Raw genomic sequence first — 27133 nt, 5'->3', positions numbered from 1 at the left:
ATATTATTTGTGACCTTTTTACTACTATAACTTGATGAGCAATGCAGTTGCATGTTATTTGTAACCTGAAGTTAGAGTTAGAGTTACATTATTGTCGACCTACTTACACAAACACACACTATATATATTTAATGAAGTACAGTGCGCAACAAGTCTAGAAATTTACAAATAGTAATATCTAATTTTCACACAACATTCAATCAAAAAAAAAAAAAAATCACACAACATTGCAGACACCCACAGACATCAAATACTGTCTTCTTTTCACTCAAGAAAAAAAAAATCCCTCAAAACGATAGTGATTATTCTACCATTTTAGTAGAACTTTCAAAGCGATTGTACTAAGAAATGAAGGTGGTTATTAACTTACACAATTGTTAGCCATAGCGTTAAACTCATTCACCAACATTAAAAATGCCAAAATTAAAGGTGGTAAGATCAGTTACAAAAATCCCCTGCAGGCTGCAGCATATCAGTATATATCCTACTCATTCTGTCATCTACAAATAGGTACAAGGCTCACTCTCCTATTCCCTAATATGGTATCTTAAATAATTGACATTGGCAAACTCAACAAGAATAACCACCTTTTCAAACTCAACAATTTAAATCAATCAAGTGCTATATTTTATTAATTGTGCAACTAATTTCACCAGCTCAACAGGCCATAACAGTTTAATAATGCAAGTAACTGATTTAACAGTACGTAATGTAAATCACTCTCGTAATAGCTAGCTGTTACACTTTAAATTCCATGGTAAATCACTCCACAAATCTTAATTACAACTTATATAATTTGATATCTACAAATATAGGGGAACACTAAATTCACCAATTAAAAATCAACGCCTTCGTCCATTATTAACCAATACATATATCATTTTTACTTTAGACCTCTAGCATCATGCATATCAAAGTGATAGCAAGAAGGAGAAGTGTCCAGCCAAAGGTACAGAGCACAAGTTGAAGAAGAAGAAGAAAAACGACTGTAGTGTTACTAACCTGTTAGCAAGCAATGAAACATACAATTTATACCCACTAGAGATATAGAAAAGCAATAGTCATATTTCTTACTAAAAAAAATTAGGAGTTGCACATGGTAGTCATGGAGTGCAGATGCATAATACCATGAGAATGCATCCTTGAAACAAAACAAGACTCTGAATCAGTACCTCCACAGCATCCAAATCCAGTCAGTCATTGGCATTTTCATATGATTCAAAAGTTGGAATCAGAATAACTGCATTTGCTTTAGGAGGCCTCAATTTGGTACCATAGAAATTAAAGTCATGAAAATGTGCATAACTTGCTGTTCTGTGAGATATAGTACCATCAAAAGTTTAATAATTGATCACTTGCATGATATATGAACAAGAGATAGTAGCCAGCTTAATTAACTTGAAGAAAATCCTAAGTTCACAAAACATATCAGAAAGATTGCAAATTTTATTAATTGAAGCATTAATCTCCATTTGCTGGAAACATTGTCCTACAGAAAAATCCTTATAATTGCTACCTGAATTCTTTACCCTTAGCAAAAATATACCAAACAAATTCCTCTATCTCAAAGACAATTTCATTAGAAAAGACAACTAGATATCCAAATCACTTAGTCCAGTCTAATAGAGAGTAACAGAGAGGAATGCTCTTACAAAGAATGTTATAAAGATGAGAAGAATGCAAGTGTTTATAACAAAAAAATCAAAGAATAACTTTAATAGAGCAACATATCAACATGGTTACATATTATTTGTGACCTTTTTACTACTATAACTTGATGAGCAATACAGTTATTTATAACCTGAAGTTAGTGTTAGAGTTAACATTATTGTCGACCTACTTACACAAACACACACAATAAATATTTAATGAAGTACAGTGCGCAACAAGTCTAGAAATTTACAAATAGTAATATCTAATTTTCACAAAACATTCAATCAAAAAAACAAAAAAAAAAAAAAAAAAAATTCACACAACATTGCGGACGCCCACAGACATCAAATACTGTCTTCTTTCCACTCAAGAAAAAAAATCCCTCAAAACGATAGTGATTATTCTACCATTTTAGTAGATCTTTCAAAGCGGTTGTACTAAGAAATGAAGGTGGTTACTAACTTACCCAATTGTTAGGCATATCGTTAAACTCTTCCCTCCTTCATTCACCAACATTAAACATGCCAAAATTAAAGGTGGTAATAGACCAGGCTCTTGCAGTATCAGTTACAAAAAAAATCCCCTGCAGGCTGCAGCATATCAGTATCCTATCCTACTCATTCTGTCATCTAAAAATAGGTACAAGGCTCACTCTCCGATTCCCTAATATGGTATCTTAAATATTTGACATTGGCAACAGGCATGTTATCCAAATTCATATAACGTAGCTTTAAGTACAAAACAGTATCAAGAATGGCCATCCTTTCAAACTCAACAATTTAGATCAATATATCCAGTGCTATGTTCGATTAATTGTGCAACTAATTACACTAGCTCAACAGGCCATAACAGTTTAACAATGCAAGTAACTGATTTAACAGTACATAATGTAAATCACTCCAGTAATAGCTGATACACCTTAAATTCCATGACAAATCACTCCAGGAATCTTAATTACAACTTCTATAATTTGATATCTACAAATCTAGGGGAACACCAAAATCACCGATAAAAAATCAACGCCTTCGTCCGTTATTAACCAATACATATATCATTTGTAGTTTAGACCTCTAGCATCATGCATATCAGAGTGATACCAAGAAGGAGAAGTGTCCAGCCAAAGGAACAGAGCACAAGATGAATTGCAAACTAGAAGAAGAAGAAGAAAAACGACTGTAGTGTTACTTATGGTTGTTACTAAACGACCAGTAGCTTTGTTTATAGTTGTAAATAATCTGTTAATTAGCTAGCACGTGTAAGAGTTAGTTAGAGAATCTGTTAGTTGGTTAGTGTAGTTTATTCTATTACGTACTCATATCAGCTGTTATATAAAGCTATGTAATCTCTTGGTTAATTAATTAAACTCATTTTTACCAAAATCTAATCTATGTTAATGCACATGCTAGATAATTATATAATGTGACTTCACATGAGATAAATTCCTTGAAGTACGTACATTAACATCATCTAAGAGCACAAGGTATAAACATCAAACATTCACCATTTTGTTTTATCAATAACCAACACTCATTCATTTATTCAGCTTTCTTACAAAGAGTAATTGGACAAAGGCAAAAAAAAAAAAAAAATTACATTCTTATTTCATTGATTTTCATTTTCTTTTCTAAAATATGAGCTGTAGAGAGAGTTGTTTCCTGATCTTGCATCTACAGAGTGTTGCAAGTGATGGATGCTCCTGGGAATTCAAATCATCAATTAATTAATAGTGTGATGAGTGATGAATTAATTAATATTATTAAGTATGAACTATTATTATATTTGATGATAGATACCTTTAACAAAGGAGACTACGCGGTAGAGGAACTTAAGGTTGAGGCGCAATGAGTTTGTAAGGAGACCAGAAATGAATCTCCCCATTAGAAACATCATAGTTCGAGTTTTCGATTGTGTAGTCATAGCCATGCATTTGTATTCGCGCGAAGTAACGGCGGTCTAACCTGTACTGACGATGTACCACCGCATTAATAACCAATTCTATCGGCTCTGTATAAGTGTTGACGGTGACACTGACGTTGTATCGATTGGCCCCTGGAGCTTCCACAAAAATATGGACTACGTCATCAGTGTAGAGGTATCTGCACACTGGGGTCACAGGAACAGCGGCATCCTCATCAGCAGCTGATAGACACTCAGTATATTGTTGCGCACCATTATTCACATTCATTGCTTTTGTAATTTGGAATAATTCATAAGAATTGAGATATTTGATTTTTTGTGTTGTGACTGTGAGTGAGAGAATGAGAGAATATGCATGGGAAGGGGTTTATATATATAGGAGTGTGGGTGAGCTCTGATTGGTTGATGTAGCATGCACGCGGATTATCATTTGGGGATATTTGAATTTGAGGCGTTGGATTTGGATTAAGGGACGGTTGAGATTTGGGAATGGTTTTGGCGGGTTTGTTAGTTTTGGCTATTTGGGGATGGGTTGTTACTTGTTAGTTAAAGAGAAATGCCGAAAGGTTGAACTTGAGTTTGTTAAATGGTCGTTGTATGGTTTCCTAGTGAATTTACCATGAGGTCCCTGGCTTTAAATAGAGGGGGTAGGGGAGTTTATGGGTGTTTTTAGGAGTGTCTAGCTAGAACCGGACCCAATCCAACCGACCAGACCCGATCGGAACCGACCCATCCGCGACCGATCCTTGAGCTTCGGTGGTCGGCGGCGGGTTGCAAATCCCAGAAACCGAGTCCGGCGGGTCGGATGGCAGGTTCTCTCCTCTAAAACCCGCCTCAACCGGCCCGACCGAAGCCTTAACGAAATCCGGCGAAATAAGAATTTCCCAGCGAGTTTTTGGTCAGAATACCTTAGATTTTTATGAGATTTAGGTCGGATTTGGGGAGATGTTACCGAATCTAGTGAGATCTCAGCCAGATCTGGTGGAAATCTCACCAGATCTAGCAAGATCTCACCAGATTCGGTGAGATTTCCGCCGGATCTAGCGCATTTTGGCTAGATTTTCCACCGTGGACGGTTTCGACCGAACTAACCGTGTTTCCGGCGCAAAACCGACCGCTTCGATCCGACTCTCTCGTCGGTCGGCGGCGGGTCAGAACGTTCTCCACCCGAGTCCGGCGGATCGGTCTCGGGTTGGGCACAAACTCGCGTGGACACCCCTAGGTATTTTAGGTACTTTGTGCATATGCTTTGCCTTATTGCCTAAAAGGAGCTAAGCATTGGAAGATTGTGGACTGAACTTCCAATGCCCGCCAAAAAAAAGATGGGATTGGCTTAGGTGAAAGACCATTCTCAGAATTAGTAAAACTATGCTTATTATACAATATGCACACTTTTTTTTCTTCTTCTTTTTGCTGAATATACCATATGTACACTTGTGTATATTTTTTAATGAAAAAAAAAAAAAAAACCATGTTTGTCCTATGAAAAATATATGTTTTCTCTGTGTGTGTGTGTATATATATATATAACATTTTTCAATATGACTTAACAACAAAAGAGGGTCACCTTGATGTGGTGGAAGTCATCCATTCGAGTCAGATTATCCCTAAACCTACTTTAAGTTTTTCTATTTTCACTTCCTCTAGGTTAAATGGTAATGGGTAGAAGACTCATGGGATTGGAATGATTGTAATTTTACTGAGCTTGAGTTTATTGCTAAACAAGATTATACGTTTAAGTTTGATTTATTTTCTTGTCGAACAAGCTCGAACTTGTTTACGAGCTAGTTGATTAACTTATTCATTTTCCATATATAGTAAAACCATGACAAAATTTTCTACCACTTCACAAATCTATGAATTTTATATACAAATAGATTGTTTAAATCATTAGTAAACTGCAAAAAAAAAAAAAAAAAAAAAAAAAAAAAAAAAAAAAAAAAAAAATTGATATTATACAAACCTATTTACAAAATAATATAATCCAATATAAAGTCTATATAAGTATATTTTAGACATGTATACCAATAAAGTATAATATTATACATAGTTAAATCAAGCTTCATGTTCACGAACCTAGTTTGAATCTAATGTTAGAGAGACCACTACAAGGATCGACTTACGTCCCACCCGCACGAATTTGCTCAATCCCACATCGGGGAGAGACGCCTCCCACCCTTACCTTAGTGTCTCTCCCCGATGTAGGATTGAGCAAATTCGTGTGGGTGAGATGTAGGTTGATCATTGCTCATCCCAAAGCGAACAATATTTGATTGGGGGCCGAGACGAAAGTCCTTCTACAAAAAGGCTACAATATAAATTTACATTACAAGTACAATGTAAACATAGAGATATTGTGAAAATGTTGTAATACATGTGTCAATTCCTTTTAGGTCAAACTAAAATAAAATAAAATAAAATAATAAAATATCAAACCAAGAACTAGTACAACTAAAAATAAAGGTACTGTATTGTGAAAATGTCGTGACATTTTGTTTTTATCATAATATTTTCATAATTATTGAGGTGTAAGTTCCTTATAGGTCAAAATAAGATAATAAAATATTAGATTGAAATCCACCATAGTTGAAAATAGAGGTATTGTGAAAATGTTGTGATATTTTGTTGTGTTCTTAGACTTTTATTTATTTTATTTTTTTTTTTTTTCGTTTAGTCAAATTTGGTAAGCCAAAATTCACATTTTCAAGCACATTTTTCTTGGGTTGGTTTTTTTTTACACACCATTTAAAATTTAAAGTAATAAAATAAAATAAAAAGACAGTTTTACACCAAAAGTAAATTAAGTTTGGGGTAATTTTATTCCTCCCTAAATTTTAAAACTGAGGAAATACCCCTAACTGTTACCCTCTTAGTTAAACCATTTTGAAATCTTATGATTCTTAAAATATTCTATTGTAGAATGTATAAAATAACCTTACTAAATTTTAATATCCCAAAACATTTTCTATGTATTTTGAGTTTTATGTGGTAGTCATACTTGGAAAGTTGGAATGGTGATATATGACGTTCTATTTGCTACCTAAAGAACGTTGATTTTCCTAGGTTTAAATATTCTAGACTTAAAATTTTATCTAAATGAAACTTCAATGATACATGTCTTTGTTATTCTCTTCTTTTTCTATTTCTATTCTTACTTAAAAGGGTGTTCATTAAAAACTAAGTAAGCTAAATATCGTGGTTAGACTCATAAAATGTAATATAACACAAAATGAAGCAAGAATAACAAAATCTTTATTATGAATAATTGCAAGTATTTGATGAAGCCCTTCAATTGTAATATATGATCACATCATTCATTGCAAAAGTTTATAGAGTGATAATATCTTAACAAAACTCAATTGCTTATTATCGGAAGAAGATGATATTCATTATCACTCTTAGAAGTTTTTAGTGAATGAATATTGCCTTTAGCAAATAGGTTTTAAGAAATTTTCATGACAAATAAATAGTTATACATTAAAATAGTTATTCTAAATTTAAATACATGGTTTTATTTATCTTCCAATAGAAATTTTATTTTAATTTTCTCAATGAAAATGCAACACGTGCCGTGCCACCCAAATTAATTGATAGAAAAAGAGTAAAAACTGTAAAATATACTTAAAAGTAAATTCATCTGCCCATCTCTAATCTGTAGGCTAGACTAGGCTTTATTTATGTGGTCGTGGTTTTCAACTAAACTAAGTAGCATCTAAGAGCATCCACATCAGTGGATGTAAGCCTTTGTAAAATACAAAAAGCAACCACTTTTACACATTTTACCCCAAAAATCTTCCACATCAGTCCTTCTAAAATTGTGCATATTTACACCTTGCTACAGTAACCGTGCATATATGCATGGCCACTATAGCTCGTTTATACCATATTTTATTAATTTCACGTTTTGCGCCTTTTTGTCTCTCTCTTCTTTGTGCAAAACAAACTGACTTCTCTCTTCAATCCTCATCATCGTTTTCCTCAGATACATACAAACACACCCACACACAAACACAAACACAAATACAAACACAAACACATAGACAAATCATCACATAGGGTGCCTCGTCCTGGTCCCGTGTCCAAGACAAGCTCTTCAAGTTGAGTTGCCGAGTTACGAGGATGAGTTTGACTTGGTGGGTCAGGGCTTTGAGTATTCGAAGGGTGCTGTGGATTTTGGGTCCAAGTCTAAAGAGACACAATGGAGGAGAGGTGTCCCGTGGACTAAAGAAGAACACAGGTATAAGATTCTCATTGATTTTTTGTTTTTGTTTTGGGGGTGATGTGGGTTTTGATGGTTGATCGGTGATGTGGGTTTGAATGTTTGATCGGTGATGTGGGTTTTGTGAGAAAGAGGAAGAAAAGAAAGAGGAAATGGCAGAGACAAGGAAAAAGAAAGAAAAAGAAAGAAGAAAAAGAATAGGTTAATGGATGTATAAAATAATATTAAAAAAAGAATATAAAAATATTATTTATATAAAATATAGTGTATAATAGATGAACTGATGTGGGTGTTTTGTAAAAATAGATGTGTAAAATAGAAAAAGTAGCTTTTAAGCCAAACCAAAAACCAATGCAACTATCACTAGTTTAGAGAAAAGGGGGTAAAGAAATGGTAACTTTGTAAGTTTGTCTTAATTCCTTAGGCAGGGAATAAAGACAACAGTGCACTAACATACACCCTCTGGGTCATCGTCTTCCTCATCTCAAATTTTCTACACGACTACACCATCTTTCAGATCTTCTCAAATCTCAATTCTACCACTCTCAATTTCCACAAATTTCCAATCCCACCCCTCAGATTCAATTCCCATTTTAATTTCAATTTCTAGGGTTTCACTAATCCCACCGGTGAGTGAATACCAAAAAAAAAAAAAAAAAAAAAAAAAAAAAAAAAAAAAAAGAAAAGAAGAAAGGACCTTCCTCTTCCATCACTGTTCAAACATGCTTGTAAGATCCATTCAACTGTCATAGACTCCAGCGCCAATCAGGTACACTCTCAATGTTGAACAGTTTGGTCTGTTTATTTCCTTCGGCTTCTTTGCCTTCAACCCTTGAATTCATAATTGGGAAACATAATTGAGCATTGAGAGTGTTCTTTTTTCTGTTGTACTTTGCAGGTTAGCAATTTGGGAAACATAATTGTGTTGCCGTTACAAAGCGTGTAAAGGTTAGACATTCGTGTTGTTTTTATCTCTATAGTTATTTTGTGGTTGAAGGGAGTTCAATTACACTAGTTGGACTGTCTTATATTTATTATTGCTTTTGATTTTTTTTTTGAAAAATTATTAAATATTTTGATATTTGTTTGTTTCTAATCCTAAAATTAACATAAAGTAGACCTAAAATAGTTAATTGTTGCTTCCCCACAATATCCTCTCCTAGTTTTTGAAGATCTGCCTATACTGTGTCCATATCTTTATCATACTTCATTTTTAATATTATGAGAAGCTTAGTTACTTTGAGAAGCAATCCTTGTGCTACTTCTCAAAATTAGCAAGAGGCTAAATCACCTTTGATTTATCTAATGAGATGCTTCTGTTCTTAAAATGATGAAACACCCTATAAAAGCCCTCATCAAACGAAGTTTAAAAGGTTCACCTGATAGAAGCATCCAATAATCAAAATTAGGATTTGGAATTTTGTGAGTAATACACACAGCATGTATAACACAACAGTATATTGATTAGAAAAACATGAGCTAGGAGAATCACATCTCTATGTTGGTTACAGATGATAAAAAGGCACTCACATATACAAAAACAATCTCAAGATTAGTTATTTTGTACCTAGGCAAAAAAGATAAAACACTATTTAGACAAGACTTGAGCAGACACACTTCGACCACTTTATTTGGAAATAAAAACAATTTGAACCATACATGAATACTGATAACCATAAAGGTTTTGAAGTAAATGTAATCAAGATTGGCACGAGTTCTTAATTAAGGTCAGAGCCATGTACATGGTTGTATATAAGGATTGCCTAGTTTTGCATTGGTGCTTTCTAGATGGAATGACTAAATGCATTTCATTAAATTGATCAAATACACCAGAAAAAGGCTTTGTTGAGGAAAATCTCATGCTCTCTGTTTGTTTCTGAATTGTTTAGTTGGTAGTCTCAGTTTAAAGTTTTAATGCATAACTGAGGCAGTTACAAAGAATTGGGTATGAGTTTTGGTTGTCACATTGTTTTAAAACCATTCTTAATAGAGAACTAGATAGAGTGATTTCTGGTTTTGTGGTTGGATTAGAGTTTGATCAATGGTTGTATCATCTCATAAATAATAAAAAAATTTAATTAGATATATATATATATATTTCTCAATTTATTATTTTGTGAGTCCAAATATTTTTAGAGATTCTTTTCCATTTTGATCTAAGGAGAGGGATTTATAAAAATAGAGAAAAAAAAAAAATCAAGACTGGCCAAAACCAGTTTTGGTACACAGTTTTGGAGATTGAACCTCCTTTTTACTAATCTTGATTGGTTTTTGAATTTTTTCGGTTTTAGGGTAATCACCGATCTAGTATAGGTATGACTAAACTAGTGGAATCAAATAATCAAGTTTAGTTTTGAAACTATGGCTGTCACCCTGAAATTTTACAAATTGAGTATGTACAATGTACATATTCATTATAATTATTATTTTTACTTATCAAAAAAATATTAATTTGTTTTTGAGGTACTTGAAGTCTTGTACAATGAATTGGTCGGACTAGTTGAAAATAGTCTATTATGATTGTTGTTGTTTTAATAACAAGCAATTTTGTTTATATTTTTTAATTGATTTTATTTCTGAAGAAAATTGGGTTATACTTGGTAAGTAGTTCACTTCTTTTATATTTATAAATTATGATAGAGACATCATAATAGAGAACTTGTTTAACTCATCGACCCACTTCATCTCTAGTAAGAATGTGTTTGTTAAAATTATGATAGGGACATCAAGATGGATAAAAGTTGGATGTAGGAAACTGATAGAACTAGTACACGATATAGTGAAGGTGTTAAGCAGTTTATTAACATGGCACGTGGTCATGCGGATCGAGTTGGTAGGATTAAGTGTCTATGTCGTAAATGCACAAATCGATACTATCAACATATAGACGCGGTGGAGACTCATTTGATTGTGAATAGATTTGATTTGAATTACACTGAATGGGTATTTCATAGGGAAGAAGATTCGTTTTTTAAACATGTGCAAGTTGAGCATAATGATGATAATTCACAAGCAGAGAACATTGATGATGTTGGAGAAATGTTACATGACATTTATAGGGGAACATTTCCAGATGCAAATATAGGTGAATCCTCCACTTCTCCAGGTCCATCAAACAATGATTACAAATTAAGAACTTTTGATCAGTTGTAGGAAGATGCCCAACGTGAGCTTTATCCAGGTTGCAAGAAGTTTTCTAAACTCTCTTTTTGTATGAAGCTACTTCATATAAAGACACTTTGCAATTGGAGTGATAAGTCATTTGATTTGATGATTGACTTGATAAAGCAAGCGCTCCCAGATGGGGAGTCATTGCCAAAATCGTATTATGAAGCAAAGCAGTTTAGGCGAGACTTGGGTTTTAGCTATGAGTTGATACATGTATGCAAAAAAGTCTGTACACTTTTCTGAAAGGAACATACTGATAAAGAAGAATGCCTAAAATCTCATACTTCAAGATGGAAAGAGGACAATGGTAAAGGTAAAAAAATTCCTTGGAAGGTTTTAAGGTATTTTTCAATTAAACCAAGGTTGCAACGATTGTTTATGTCAAAAGATATAGCTAAAAACATGAGGTGGCACAAACATGAGCGACTTGAAGATGGAGATTACCTTCGACATCCTGCTGATTCAATAGTGTGGAAAGAGTTTGATAAAAAACATGCTTGGTTTGCTGTAGATTCTCACAATGTGCGACTTGGTTTAGCAAGCGATGGATTCAATCCATTTGGTAACATGAGTACATCATATAACATGTGGCCAGTAGTACTTATACTGTATAATTGACCTCCATGGAGGTGTATGAAGAATCCGTATATGATGTTGTCCTTACTTATTCTTGGACGTATGGCACCTGGAAACAAAATTGACTTGTACTTGCGGCCGTTGGTGGATGATTTAAAAGAATTATGAAATGAAGGCATCAAGACGTATGACGCATCAACGTAACATTCATTTAAGTTGCATATAGCGTTATTATGGACTATAAATGATTTTCCTGCATATGCGAACTTATCTGGGTGGCCTACCAAGGGAAAGTTAGCATGTCCCATATGTAATGAGAATACAGAATTGAGCTATTTGAAGTCTAGCCACAAATTGTGTTACATGAGTGATCGTCAATTCTTACCTCAGGAGCATAATTGGCGCCAAAAAAAAGAATTTTTTGGTGGAACTGAAGAGCATAGGATAGCCCCTAATGAATTATCAGGAGATCAACTGTTACGACAACTAATGAATGTTCCAGAAGTGCAATTTGGAGATGATGAAGCTACAAGAAAAAGAAAGCGCACGAAGATCGAGTTGAATTAGACAAAGAAAAGTATTTTTTTTGAGTTACCTTACTGGTCAACATTGAAACTAAGACATAACTTAGATGTCATGCATATTGAGAAGAATATATGTGACAGTGTCTTAGGTACACTAATGTATGATAGTGGAAAAGGGAAAAATAAAGACACTTCTAATGCATGTAAGGATCTAGAAGATATGGGCATACGTAAAGATTTGCACTTACAGAAAACTGGTGCATTTACAAAAATGCCACAAGCAAAGTATACATTGACAAAAGTTGAGAATATGAGATTTTGTGAGTGGTTGAAAAATGTGAAGTTTCCTGATGGGTATGCATCTAACATTAGTAGATGTATGAACACCAATGAGGGTATGATTTCAAGAATGAAAAGCCATGATTTTCATGTACTCTTATAACAATTACTTCCTGTTGCAATTCATGGATATTTCAATGATAATATACGTACAACATTGACTGAATTGTGTTTATTTTTTAAGGACTTGTGTTCACGAACATTGAAATTAGATGTCTTAAATCAAATGAAGGAAGACATTGTTGTGATTTTATGTAAAATGGAAATGATATTTCCACCTGCTTTTTTCGATATAATGGTACATCTAGCTCTTCATTTACCTTGAGAGGTAGAGCTTGCAAGCCCTGTTCAATTTCGCTGGATGTATCCAATTGAAAGGTTTCTTGGTAAATTAAAGCGGTTTGTGCGAAATAGAGTACGTCCAAAAGGGTCAATTACTGAGGGATATTTATCTATTGAATGTTTGACATTCTGCTCCATGTATCTTCGTGAGATTGAGACAGTATGGAGTTATGAGGAGCGGAACAGCGATAGGTACCAGGGGGAAAGGGATGTAGGCTTGTCTGTTTTTTCACAACCAGTACGTCCTTTAGGAGCTGCAAAATATGTAAGACTTGATGATACGCATCTCACACGGGCTCGATGGTATGTGTTTAGCAATTGCTTAGAAATTGATTCGTACAAAACGTAAGTGTTTTATTGATTTTTTTTTTATCAATTTACATGTTACTTAGTAATAAAATGAAGTGCTTATATGTTTTTATTATATAGTAAGCGCTATCTGAAGATCCATTGATTTTTTTTAAAGAAAATTTTCATGTTACTTGAAAATGAAATGAAGTGTTTTTACATATTTATAATGTAGTGAGCATTATTTGGAGATCCTGGGAGAAGGCATCATTGACATTGATCATAAGCATGAAGTTGTATTCGAAAATTGGTTCAAAGATCGTATATGTGGGAGTAATGCGACAAATGTGTCAAAAGAATTATATAGTCTTGCATGCGAATTTGATGCTTTAGTTGCAGTTTACCAAAGTTGCATTGTGAATAGTGTTAGGTTCCACACAAAAGACCGTGAACATACTCGTCATACTCAAAATAGCGGTGTCTTTGTTTCGGGTGAAGATGGTTGAACAAAAACTAATTATTATGGTGAGTTGAGGAATGTTTTGGAGCTAACCTACATGGGCGATAATTGTGTATATTTATTTGAGTGTGATTGGTGGGACACTAGGGATGGAATAGGAATGCAAAGGGATGAGCATTGTACAAGTGTAAATACATCTCATACATGGTATCATTCTGACCCATTTATCCTAGCATGCCAAGCTTCACAAATTTTTTACTTGAATGATACCAAATTGGGCAGTAGTTGGCGAGTGGTGCAACATATGACGCATAGAAACATGTATGATATTCCCACAAGCACAGAGAAAGTGCATGAAGAAAATGAAGAAGATAATGGTGATAAAGTATACCAAGAAAGTGAATGTATTGGGGTTAATGCAACAGTTCAACAAGAAAATGATAAAGACTTAACTTTGGTACATAGAGATGGTGTGCCAGCAATAGATTTGGGGGACTTAATACCTGTTGATGATGTATATATGCAACTTGATGAAAGTATGTTCATCAATGATGACTTGTCTAATAAGGAATGGGATACAGATTCCAACAATGAAGAAGAAACATATAGTGATGACGATGTTTCAAGCTCAAATCAGGAAAAAGATTTATCTAGCAATGATGAATCTATTGGAGATCTTGGGGATGAAGATTAAGTTGAGTTTTGATGCAGGTTAAGTTTTGTTAAATACATAAAGCTTTCATATCTTCTCAGTTATGGTATTTTCGAAAAATAAAAATGTTAAAGTTTTACTTGGATGTTAAAACTGTTTTGTACACATTTTTGTCATCTACTTTAATTCACCTTTACATTGGTTTATTTTTTTTATTTCAGGTTAATTAGCGACGATATTTAAAGCATTAGTGACGACTATATGCCGTCGCTAAAGACCAAATTTCTTGTAATGAGGGTTCTACAAATAGGTACAAGATTTATTCTCCCATTCCCTAATATGGTATCTAAGAAATAGAAATTGTCACTAGGCTTGCTATCCAAATTCATACAACGTAGCTTTATAGTACAAAATAGTAGCAAGAATGGCCACCATTTCAAACTCAACAATTTTGATCAATCTGAGTGCCATGTTTGATTAATTATGAAACTAATTACACTAGCTCAACAAGCCACAACCATTTAACAATGCAAGCAACTGATTTAACAATACGTAATGTAAATCAGTCCAGTAATAGCTGTTACACCTTAATGGCCTGTTTGGAAGTTTAGAAAGGGAGGAGAGTAGAGGGGACTAGAGGGAAGAAGAGTAGAGGGGAATGGTTATCCTCTACTTTGTTTGGATATTTTTAAAATTAGTAAGGGAGAAGGGAGTAATTAACCCTTCCTCTTATTTGGATGTTTTAAAAATTAGGAGGGAGAGGAGAGGAAATTATTTAAATAGACAAATTTACCTCTATTTGAAAATGGACTTGCAACATTGGTCTATTATCAATTTGTTAGATTAAATAATTATGACTATAGCATGCAATATTTTTTTTTTGATAATATTTTTTTTCTAATGTGAATTAAATAATCAACATTGGTCTAAGATTAAATATTTTTTCTGCTTTTTTATTATACTAAAAACAACCATCCTTAATTGATACTAATTAAAATAAGAAAAAAAATGTTTGGTTTGTTTGTTTACTGAAAAAAATCAACAAAATATTAAATTTTGAGTGTTTCTTTGATTTATTATTATTATTTTTAATATTTATATATAAAATACTCCTCAGCCACCATTACAGCAAAAGACATCAAAAAGGAAAAAGAAAACACACACGGACCCATTAGCAGAAACAAAATCAAGATCCATAAGATCCTTTGAAGTAAGGCCTTCAAACCATATATTGCTCTCTAGGATGTTGATGGATTTTTCAAATCCAAGCTTAGTACCTTTTGGACCAGCATGAGTGATTGAGACAATAATCTCTGAGAGACTAGCTCCTTGAACTACTCCCCAAATCTTTCCATCATCAAAAGCAATGGGATCTCCTGGTTTGACAAAATCAAATAGAAGGCCAGAAGAACAAGCTATTGTAGGAGCAGAACTAGTGGGTCTTGGCAATTCATCTTGTTCACACAAACGATCTAGTGATATAATTAACAAGTCTCCAACTCTCAATCTTATAAATGGCTCTATGGAAGGTACCCTTTTTGAGGTTTATAATCTGTTTGGTTGCTGAGAAAATTGGGAGGAAAATATTAGGATTATATTTTGGATGATCATGTTTGATACTGTTTGATGCTTGAAGTTGTGTGAGAGAGTTTGTAATTTTGTTAATTTAGAAAGGGTAAATTAGGGAATTCAATAATTTATCTACTCACTCTCCCTCCAAATCTCTCCAATTTGGGGGAATTAAAAATGAGGGGTTAGAGGTAGTTGAAACCCCTCCAAACCGCTCCCCCTCCTTCCTTAAAAAACTTTCAAACAAAGTAATTGAATTACTCTCTCTCTCTCTACTCTACTCTCCCTCCTTTTTTAAACATCCAAACAGGCCATAAATTCCATGGTAAGTCACTCCAGGAATCTTAATTACAACTTATATGATTTGATATCTACAAATCTAGGGAACACCAAATTCGCCGATAAAAAATCAACGCCTTCGTCCATTATTATATAACTAGTGTGTAATTCCGTGCATATGCACTGATTCATTTAAAAACAATCATAATTACATATATATAATTTAGAATCTAATTAGATCTAGACTCTTCTGTTTTTGCATTCAATAATTTACTTACCACAAAAATTTAAAAATTAGATAGAACACGTGCGCAAAATTGAACTCCAATTAAAATTTAATTTAGAATCTAATTGAATTTAAACTCTTTAATTTTTGTACATAATAATTCACTTGAAACACAAATTTAAAAATTAAATGAGACACGTGACGCAAAATTAGACTTTAGTTTAGAATTTAATTGGATTTTCTCTTAACTTTGGCTATTAATATATATATATATATATATAAACTTGAATTGTTTTTAGTTATACAAAAAAAGGCTCATTAATATAAAATCATTCAAAAGTTATATTTTTCATAGTTAACTTATATTGGAATTTTCGTTTTTACACTAAATTAACTCATTTGACACAAAAATTTAAAAACTTAGATTAGATGGGACATGTAGCACAAAATTAAACTCTAATTAAAATCTAATTTTTACATTGAATTAACTCACTTGGTACAAAAAATTAAAAACTTAGATCAGATGAGACATATAGCATAAAATTATACTCTAATTTAATTCCAATTTGAAATTTAATTGAATTTTCTCTCAGCTTTACCTATTATATATATATATATATATATATAAAACTGAAGCCTTTAAAACTCTCACAATTTTCCACGTCAGCAAAATATTTAAATAAAATTATCATTTTATTTAAATAAAATTATTTTTGTTTAGTCCAAACTTAACAAGAAATGAAACTCTATCTCTCTAATAAGTCCAACTTAAACTCAAACTCCTTATTATTATTATTTTTAAACAAAATTATTTTTGTTTAACCAAAACTTAACAATGAGTGAAATTCTATCCCTCTCTAATAAGTCCAACTTAAACTCAAACTCAAACGTTGATAATATTTATAAAAAAATAAATAAATAAAAAAGACTCACTTTCTCCACAAAAAAAAAATAATTCGATTCTTTCTCCCTAAAACAATTCAACTCTATTTCGAAGGCACTCTTTTATTTGACTCACTCTTTCAACCCAATAACCAATATCCTTCTTTCTCAGCCTTCCAACCATCCGCTGTCACTACCTTCAATCCCACAAAAACATAGGTGAGCACATCTCCCAGAAATCGAATTGCAAGTTGATTCATGTAATTTTGTAATTATTCTTTTGTATTTTGTGCTTTTGGGTTGCAGAATTTGTAATTTTGAAATTTGAATACAATTGCAATTTATTTTTTTGGGTGCACGCTTAGGAATCCTAATTTACTTAGGTTTGGAAACCCCTTTTTTTTTTGGTTATTTGTTGCGTTAACCCATGGCCAGAGTTGTTAAACCGATTCAACATAAAGGATAAGCCTATTAAGGAGTAGAAGTACCAATCCCACGGGTACACTTCCTATTTGGTTTCTTTTCCTAGATGCAAATCTGATTCAACTTTCTTCTTTGAATAATGAATTTTATGTCGAATTTGTTTATATTGTTATTATTAATAAAATTTCAATTCAACATATGTGGATATTTGTTTATATTGTTATTAATGAATTTTATCTTTTATTTCGAATTTTTTATTTGCTTTCATATATGCCTGAGATTTTCTTTCTACCTTATTCTTTTGTTATGTTTGGAATTGATTTTCTTTTGAGTATTTGGGTTATTCTCCATATTTATATTGACATTGTTTTGTGGGTTTGGTTTTTGGGTTGAAATTTCTACTAATTATTTTTTTTATATTGTACATGGCAAATAAAACATCTCTATTTTTTTGGAGAAAAATCAAAGCTGCAACCTATGTCTTCTAGCGTAGGGAAAGTTTTAAGTCTTAGGGTTTTGGTACTTGTGTCTCAGTAAGTTGATCTTAATTCTTCACCTAAAATGCTTTTTATTTAGGTTCATGTGATTTTTTTTTCTTATTAAAAGCTATGATTTTTGGTTAATTAACTATTTGTTTGGATTAATTTCAATTAATTATTTGTTTGGATTCAACATAAAAGATTATAGAATTAGGTATTATAATTTTGATATTGTTCCATGTTTTGAATTGTCTATATTGTTATTACTACAAGAAAGTCATATTGTTACTCAAATTTGGAACTTGGTATGTCTTCCTCATATCATGGTCTTTGTTTATATATTTGCAGTTTATATTAGTTTTGAGTGTGTGTATATATAACTATTGGGAGTTTTACTTTATTAATTTAAGAATTGTAAATTACTTTGTAAGTTTCGGTAACTATGCATTTACAACTCAATAATGTTCAATGTTAAACAACACTTCTAAACTATGGAAAAGTATAGAAGTTAAATATATATATATATATATATATTTTAAAGTCATTAGCTGTTTCGTGCATCGCACGGATTAGCGACTAGTTATATATATAGATGTGACTTCACATGATCAGATAAATTCCTTGAAGTACATTTACATCACCTAAGAGCACAATCATCAAATTCCGTTTACCAGTCACATTCAATGATTTACCCAATTAATCTTTGGCTCACATCTCCATTTGTTTTATCAATAACCAACGCTCATTCATTCATTTATTCAGCTTTCTTATAAAGAATAATTGGACTAAGCCAAAAAAAAAAAAAAGTTACATTCTTATTTCAATGCTTTTCATTTTCTTTTCTAAAAATATAAACTAGAGAGAGAGAGAGAGAGAGAGAGAGAGAGAGAGTTGTTTCCTTATCTGGCATCTTCAGTGATCGATTCTCCTGAGAATTCTTCAAATCATCAATTAATAGTGTGATGATAGGTACCTTTAAAGGGGACTACGCAGTGGAGAAACTTGAGGCCCATTGAACACAAAAGGAAACCAGACATGAATCTCCCCATCAGAAACACGATAGCTCGTGTTTTCAAGTATGAAGTCATAGCCATCCATTTGTATTCGCGCGTGGTAAAGGCGGTCTAACCTGTGCTCCCGCTGTACCACTGCATCAATGATCAATTCCATCGGCTCTTGATTGATGGTGACAGTGACGTTGTGTAGATTGGCCCCTGGAGCTTCCACAAAATAATGGACCACGTCATCAATGTAGAGGTATCTGCACACTGGGGTCACAGGAACAGCGGCATCCTCAGCAGCAGCAGCAGATAGACACTCAGTATATTGTTGCGCACCATTAATATTCACATTCATTGCTTTTGTAAGTTCGAATTATTCAAGAAATATGAGATATTTGATTTTGTGTATTGTGACTGTGTGAACTAGTGTGAGAATGAGAGAAAATAGGAAGGGGTTTATATATATATATATATATATAGGAGTGTGAGTGACTGAGAGGGAACTGAATTATCGGAAGGGTGAGCTCTGATCGGTTGATGTAACAAGCACGCGGATCGTTTGGAGGATATTTGAATTTGGGGCGTTGGATTTTGGATGAAGGGACGGTGGGGATTTGAGAATGGTTTTGGCGGGTTTGTTAGTTTTTGGCGGTTTGGGGATTGGTTAATTGTTAGTTACAGAGAAATGCCAAAAGGTTGAGCTTGTTAATGGCCGCTGTATAGTTTCCTAGTGAATTCACCATGAGGTCCCTAGCTTTGAACAGAGGGGCAGTGGAGTGTATGGGTATTTTAGGTACTTTGTGCATATGCTTTTCCAAAGAGAGCCAAGCATTGGAAGATTGTGAACTGAACTTCCAACACCCGCCAAAAAAGATAGAGCTTGGCTTAGATGAAAGACCATGCGCAGAACTAGTAAACTATGCCTATTATACCATATGTACACTTTTCTTTTTGCTGAATATACCATATGTACACTTGTGTATATTTTTTAATGAAAAATAAAAACCATGTTTATCGTATGAAAAATATATGTTTTCTGTAATTAAATATATAAAAAAAAAACATTTTTCAATATGACTTATCGATACAGCGTCACCTTGACGTAGTAGAAGTTATCTCTTCAGGCCAAATTATCCCTAAACCTACTTTAAGTCTTTTGTTAAACTTATTTTAAGATTTTTCTATTTTGACTTCCTCTACTACCATGATCAAATGAGAATGGATAGAAGACTAATGGGATTGTCGTGATTGTAATTAATTTTGTCGAGCTTGAGTTTATTGCTAAACAAAATTATATGTTTAAGTTTAATTCATTTTCTTGTCGAACAAACTCAAACTTGTTTATGAGTTAGTTGATTGACTTATTCATTTCCCATATATAGTAAAACCATGACTAATTTTTCTACCACTTCACAAATCTATAAATTTTATTTACAAATAGATTGTTTAAATCGTCAATAAACTGCAAAAAAATAATTTGAAATTATACAAACCTATTTACAAAACCATACAATTAATTAATATAAAGTTTATATAAGTATATTTTTAGACAATTATACTTGTAAAGTATACTATTATACATAGTTAAATTAAGCCTCATGTTTACGAGTTTGCTCATGAAGGTACACATTATCATACGTATCCTTCTACATGCAAAAAGACCCAACAGGACTGCAGGGCCACAATAGACTACGGCCATATAGCAGATTGCATTGACAAGAAATTGTTTCTCTGAACTAGTTTTAGCCCTGAGGCTCAAAGGCGATTTAGCAGATTGCATTGATCTTTCTAAATCATATAATGTATGCAACAAGACCCAACAGGGTTCGACAAATGGGTACAAGATTTACTCTCCCATTCCCTAATCTGGTATCTAAGATAATAGAAATTGTCACTGGGCTTGTTAACCCAATTTCATACAAACGTAGCTTTAGGTACAAAATAGTAGCAAGAATGGCCACCCTTTCAAACTCAACAGTTAAAATCAATCTGAGTGCCATATTTGATTAATTTTGAAACTAAATACACTAGCTCAACAAGCCATAACCATTTAACAATGCAAGCAACTGAAGTATTCAATAACCAAACACTCATTCATTTATTCAGCTTTCTTACAGAGAGAAAATGAAAAGCACGAAAAAGAAAAAAAATCCACATATGTAGTTAATTGTTGTGACATAAAATGTAGAGTTGATTCCTTTTATTCTGCTTAGATGAGATGACAGTGACACCCGGCTCATATTGTGCGATCGATGCTCCTGAGAATTCAAAGACTCAATATAGGAAACCAGATATGAATCTCCCCATTAAAAACAGTCCAGCCTATGTGATCAAGTCTGTAGCGATGGGTAGGGACAAGTATTTTCGCGGAGTAACGGCGGTCTCCCCTGAGTGGACGTCGCCGTGCCACTGCATCAATGACCAATTGCATCGGCTTTGGATTTAGTTCGACGTAGACAGTGACATTTTCTGGAGCGGCCCCTGCAGCTTCCACAAAAAAAAAAAAAAGAGGCATTGATTTCTGTATTTGAATTTGCACACTGGCTTCACAGGACCAGTGTCATCCACATAAAGAGCACAAGCAGTGTGGTGTGGCAGAACATTCACATTCATTTTGCTTTCGGAATTTGGAATTGAAGATTTTAGTTTTGTGTGTTGTGACTGTGAGAGAATGAGAGAATATGGGAAGGGGTTTATATATGTAGGAGTGTGACTGTGTGAGTGAGAGGGAATTGAATTATCCGAAGGGTGGGCTCTGATTGGTTGATGTAACAAGCACGCGGATCGTGTGGAGATATTTGAATTTGGGGCGATGGATTTTGGATTAAGAATGGCTGAGATTTGAGAATGGTTTAGGCAGGGGAGGATGGAATTGGAGGGGTTCGTTAGTTTGTTTGTTTTGGCGGTTTGGGGATTGGTTGTAGTTACAGGGAAATGCCGAGAGGTTGAGTTTGTTAATGGCTGTCGTATGGTTTCCTAGTGAATTTATCACGACGACCGTGGCTTTGAACAGAGGGGGTAGGGGAGTGTATGGGTATTTTAGGTAGTTTGTGCATATGCTTTTCCCAAAAGAGCCAAGCATTGGAAGATTGTGAACTGAACTTCACCAGCCAAAAAAGATCTTAGGTGAAAGACCCTAGTCCTTACGCAGAATTAGTAAACTATGCTTATTATATACCATATGTACAGAGTCTTATGTATATTATATATTTCTTGTCAATGCAATCTGCTATGTGGCCGCAAGGTCTTTTGGTATATAGAAGGATATATAAGATAACGTGTTCATTAAAAAAACTTGTGAACATGAAACTTAATTTAACTGTATATAATATTATATTTTATAAGTTAATTAATTAGCTCATAAACAAGCTTAGGTTTGTTTAATAAGACAATGAATCAAACTTAAACATATAATTTTGTTTAGTAATAAACTCAAGCTTAGCAAAATTACATTCATATCAATCCGAGCCTCTTGTCCATTTTTATTTGATCACAACTGGAGTGCTCGTCCAAATATAAAAACTTAAAGTAGGTCTAAGGATAATTTGGTTCAAATGGATGGCATCTACCAAGTCAGGGCGACACCCTATGAATGAGTCACATTGAAAATTTGTTAATATATATTTTATATATTTAATTACAAAAAATATATATATATATATATTTTTCATACGAAATCGAGGTTTATATATTAGCCCTTAGGCTAAAACGCGATATAGCAGATTGCATTGACCTTTCAAAACCCTATAATGTATTCAACAATACTAATTAGGGATCTACAAATAGGTACAAGGCTCACTCTTTTATTCCCTATTACGGTATATATGTATATTGGCACCAGTCATGCTATCCAAATTCACACAACGTAGCTTTAGGTACAAAATCGTAGCAAGAATAATGGCCAAACTTTGAAACTCAACAATTTAATAAGTATCAAGCATTTAAAAAAAAAAAAAAACAACAACAACAACAATCATAAACATCTAACATTCACCATTTTTTTTTTTCAATAACCAACGCTCATTCATTCATTCAGCTTTCTTTCACAGAGAAAATGGACAAACTAAGCCAGCCTAGCTAGGCAATTGACACTTGACACTACATTACATACGTACAATTCATTGTTTTTCAAAAACAAAAAAAATAAAATCCCTAAAAACATAAACTGTAGAGAGAGTTATTTCCTTTTGTTTCTTTCTGCCCAAATTTAACTGAGAGGCCTTTCTACAAAAGAAAGACATATATGAATCTCCCCGTTTGCAACATTAAAGCTCATGTTGGTGTAGGAATGGTATCATCGCTAAGTAGTGGCGGAATCCCCTGACCGGACGCATTACCATGGCTTCGAGGATCAATTCTGGGGTTTCCATTGGCCTTCGAATGAACTGAACCTTGACGTTTTCTGCACTGGCCCCTGCAACTTCCACAAAAATGTGGAGGGCTACTCGACCCTCGTATTTGAATGTGCACACTGGCTTCACAAGGCCACTTTCCTCCACATCCCTAACAGCAACTACAGTAATATCATCCACATTCATTGCTTTTGGATCTTGGAATATATATTGTTGAAGAAATGAGAGTTTTTATTTTTTGTTTTGTGACTGATCAGAGAAATAGGGTTTATATATATAGGAGTGTGAGCAAGCTTAAGAGGGAATTGAATTATCCAAGAGGTGAGCTCTGATTGGTTGATGTAACAAGCACAAGGATTGTTTGGGGATATTTGAATTTGGGGCGTTGGATTTTGGATGAAGGACGGTTGAGATTTGAGAATGGTTTTGGCGGGTTTGTTAGTTTTGGCGGTTTTGGGATGGGTTGTTAGTTACAGAGAAATGCCAAGAGGTTGAGAAAAAAAAGCTTCCTAGCGAATTTACCATGAGGTCCCTGGCTTTGAAGCGAGAAGAGGTGGGGAGTTCGTGGGTATTTTAGGTACTTAGTGGATAACATGCTCTTTCAAAAAGAGGTGCTTAACACTGGAGGATTGTGATCCGTGAACTTGGCTAAGCTTAGAGCATTAGTATCAAATTCAATGCAATTTTAGTTAGTGGGTCAATTAATGGTTGTTCTTAGGACATTTATTAATGAACTATTGTAAGAAAACTTTGATATATACAATTTTTATTGGGAAATATAAAAAGTTGTAAAAAAATCGGTTGTTTTTTTCTTTTCTAATAAACAATTTATAAAAATATTTCCTAAACTAATACTCTAATTTAACATTACTCTTAGTTAAGTTAACCTCAAAAAATTTTCTTTTATTACTTCAGCTAATTTATTATTCATAAACCACTAGCCTTAATACTTCATATACATTCCATTTAAATATTATTTTTCCTCTTTCCAAATATCAACCCAAGGAACCAATATAACCCAAAAATTTATCAAAAATCAATTCTAACAAATATATATATACATGAGTCCCATCATATTTTTTTTTGAATGGATGAAGACAAGTTTTAAAATAATCAACTAAACAAGCTCACAACCTTTTTCACAACTGTGACATATAGTTTCTTATGATTAATACATAATGAAAAATAATTAATATATATTATTTTTTTAAAATTGGATAATGGGATGGGGATAGACTTAAGCAAAAGTGGCATCGGTCCAATCATAAGTTTAGACTTTGACAAACTACGAGGAAAAAATTGATTTTTTTTCTTGTGTCTTTCATACCAATTTCTCATAACTTATTAGTACTATGTTTTATGATTGAAATTATTTTACTAGGAATTTTGAGGTGATAATCATTCCATGTAGGTGATAGGAAGTAGGAATGACACCCTTTTGTTGTCTCTCACAATCATGTAAAATTATTACTCTTAACTAACTGAGTAACTACGTATCAATCCATGTTACTAATTAAATTAATTTCATGGTGGAATCTTTTTCTTTTTATTTTTGCTGCTGATGGTCTAGATTATCGTTTTAAGATGAAGCTACTTAGTCCATTTCCTATCAAAAGATCAGTTTCAAGGTAAATGTCCATATATGCTGGAAACCCTATTTTCAAGATAGTTATACAATTGCCAGATCATAAATTCATATGTGAAAGCTATAATATGTAATATGTGCAAAATTTATTTATATATTATCTAAAAACTAAAGTGTAATATTTATTTTTACTACACTCTTTTTTATACACATCAGCGTAGTATTTTGGTCCACTTCAATTCATTTGGTCTAATTCAATCCATTCAGTTCACTTTGGTGCAGTTCGGTCTATTTGGTCCAATTCGGTCCACTTTGGAAATCTAGTTCAACGCTTTGCTCATCGCATCATTTCCCAGTCCTCTTTGAGTCGAGCTCTTGCATCTGCGTTCACAGTGGTGCTCCTCTTCATATGAGAATGATTCACTAAGAAGAGTCCTTAATCTACGTTGATAATTGCTATCCTTCTCATTGTCGGAAGAGGAATAAGATGGGGTAGGAGTTCGTTTTCGTTGTGCATGGTGTAACTTTTTCTTTAGATGGTCAATTTCCCTTTGCATGGCTTTATTATGTTGCTCTTGAGAGATGTGACTCCCAACTCGAGAGTGGCTTTTGCTTGTATGCGTAGCGTGCACGCTGCCCTCTTGATCTCTCCTATGCTCAAAGTTGGCGAAAGGATTTTCATGTTGAGATGCTATGAATTCTACCTGGTGTGGACCTGAACCTACCATAGTTGATCGTTGTTTTCACTATCACACAAGTTATTCCCACAGATAGCGCCAATTGTAGGGTCACGATTTACAGTCCAAACCCAAAACGTATAGGATATTGGCCCAATGAGCCCAATACAATAAATTTATAGAGAGTAGGTCAAAGAACTAGACCCTAATGAATTGAACAATGGATAATACTGAATTGAATGACAATTAAACACAAATAAGAGATTTTGATTTTTAATAGACTTTCAGTCTGAGGAGGTCACCCTTGTATAAGTTAATCACAGATGGATACAAAGATAATTTAGATTGCTACAGTGCTCTATCTATATTTTTCCGATCCCCTGTCTCATGGAGGGTCTCTCACATTATATAGTTCCCTTTGGGTCATTTTGGTCTTACACTTGTTGATCATCTGAGCTCCTTCTTGAGTACCCATCCTATCAAAACCCCCTCTGCCTTTCTATGAGTTGTGGTGGCCAAGACAACACTATTCAAAGGTTTTCTCCACATAAATGCGGCCAGAAAAGTGGCTGCAGTGCATTTAATGCGGTAATGGCAGCCTTCCCTTAGATATTTTTGGGTTTCCTTCCTTCTCGTATGTTCATGAGGCACGTCCCTATCATTGGAGTTTCTTGGAGGGTCACTCTAATTGCTGGAGTACATACTTGAACTGAGTTCATCATATCCGAGGAGAAGTTCCTCCTCGGTCCACCTTCCATTCGTTCCTTACTCATGAAACTTTAAATTGTAATTTCTAATAACTATTTGTTCCTCCTTGGATCATCCAACGTACTCGGACAAAACCCAAGGCCCAATGTATGATTCTGGGCCCTTACCCCTACACTAAACTTATATAATAATTTATACTTAATGTAACATGTTACATGTGTTTCATGGAATGGGGGTGTAGATTTTTTTTTCTTTCTCCATTTATATAAAACAATATTATAATCATGTAATTTAAATATTTGTATTAAATTACGTTATTCATATATATATATATATATATAATTGTTGTTAAAGGCAAAATATATTATATGTTTCATTATATAAGACTTGCAAAAATAGAAAATACTTTTATATAACACATACACTATTTAACATACAAATTTTTACATTATATTATTATATAATAATTGTGGGGGAGGATTTTGTTCCACACCCTGCACATCCAAAAGGTGTTCCTCCCTTTTCCAAAGAAAATGTAGATAGTAAAGAATGCCTTGTGGAGTGTGCTTTGATGCTTCAGGCAAAGGACTGAACTGTGAGTGACTGCAACCAAATCAGAAGCTACCATCTACAATGAATACCAAATAGAGTTAGAACTCATTGCAAGCCAACTACGCAGGAGTCGTCCTTGGCATAATTTGTTTACTTGAAATGAATCAAATAGTATGTCCTGGATTGATGTTGCCCAAATTCAAGCAATGTATTAAGGTCTCAAATAATAAGTCATTTCTGCGATCATGAACTATTGAACTGT

This window comes from Quercus lobata, chromosome 2, assembly GCF_001633185.2.
Source record: "Quercus lobata isolate SW786 chromosome 2, ValleyOak3.0 Primary Assembly, whole genome shotgun sequence".
Lineage (NCBI taxonomy): Eukaryota > Viridiplantae > Streptophyta > Magnoliopsida > Fagales > Fagaceae > Quercus > Quercus lobata.
Note: the sequence above shows the minus strand (reverse complement) of the source record.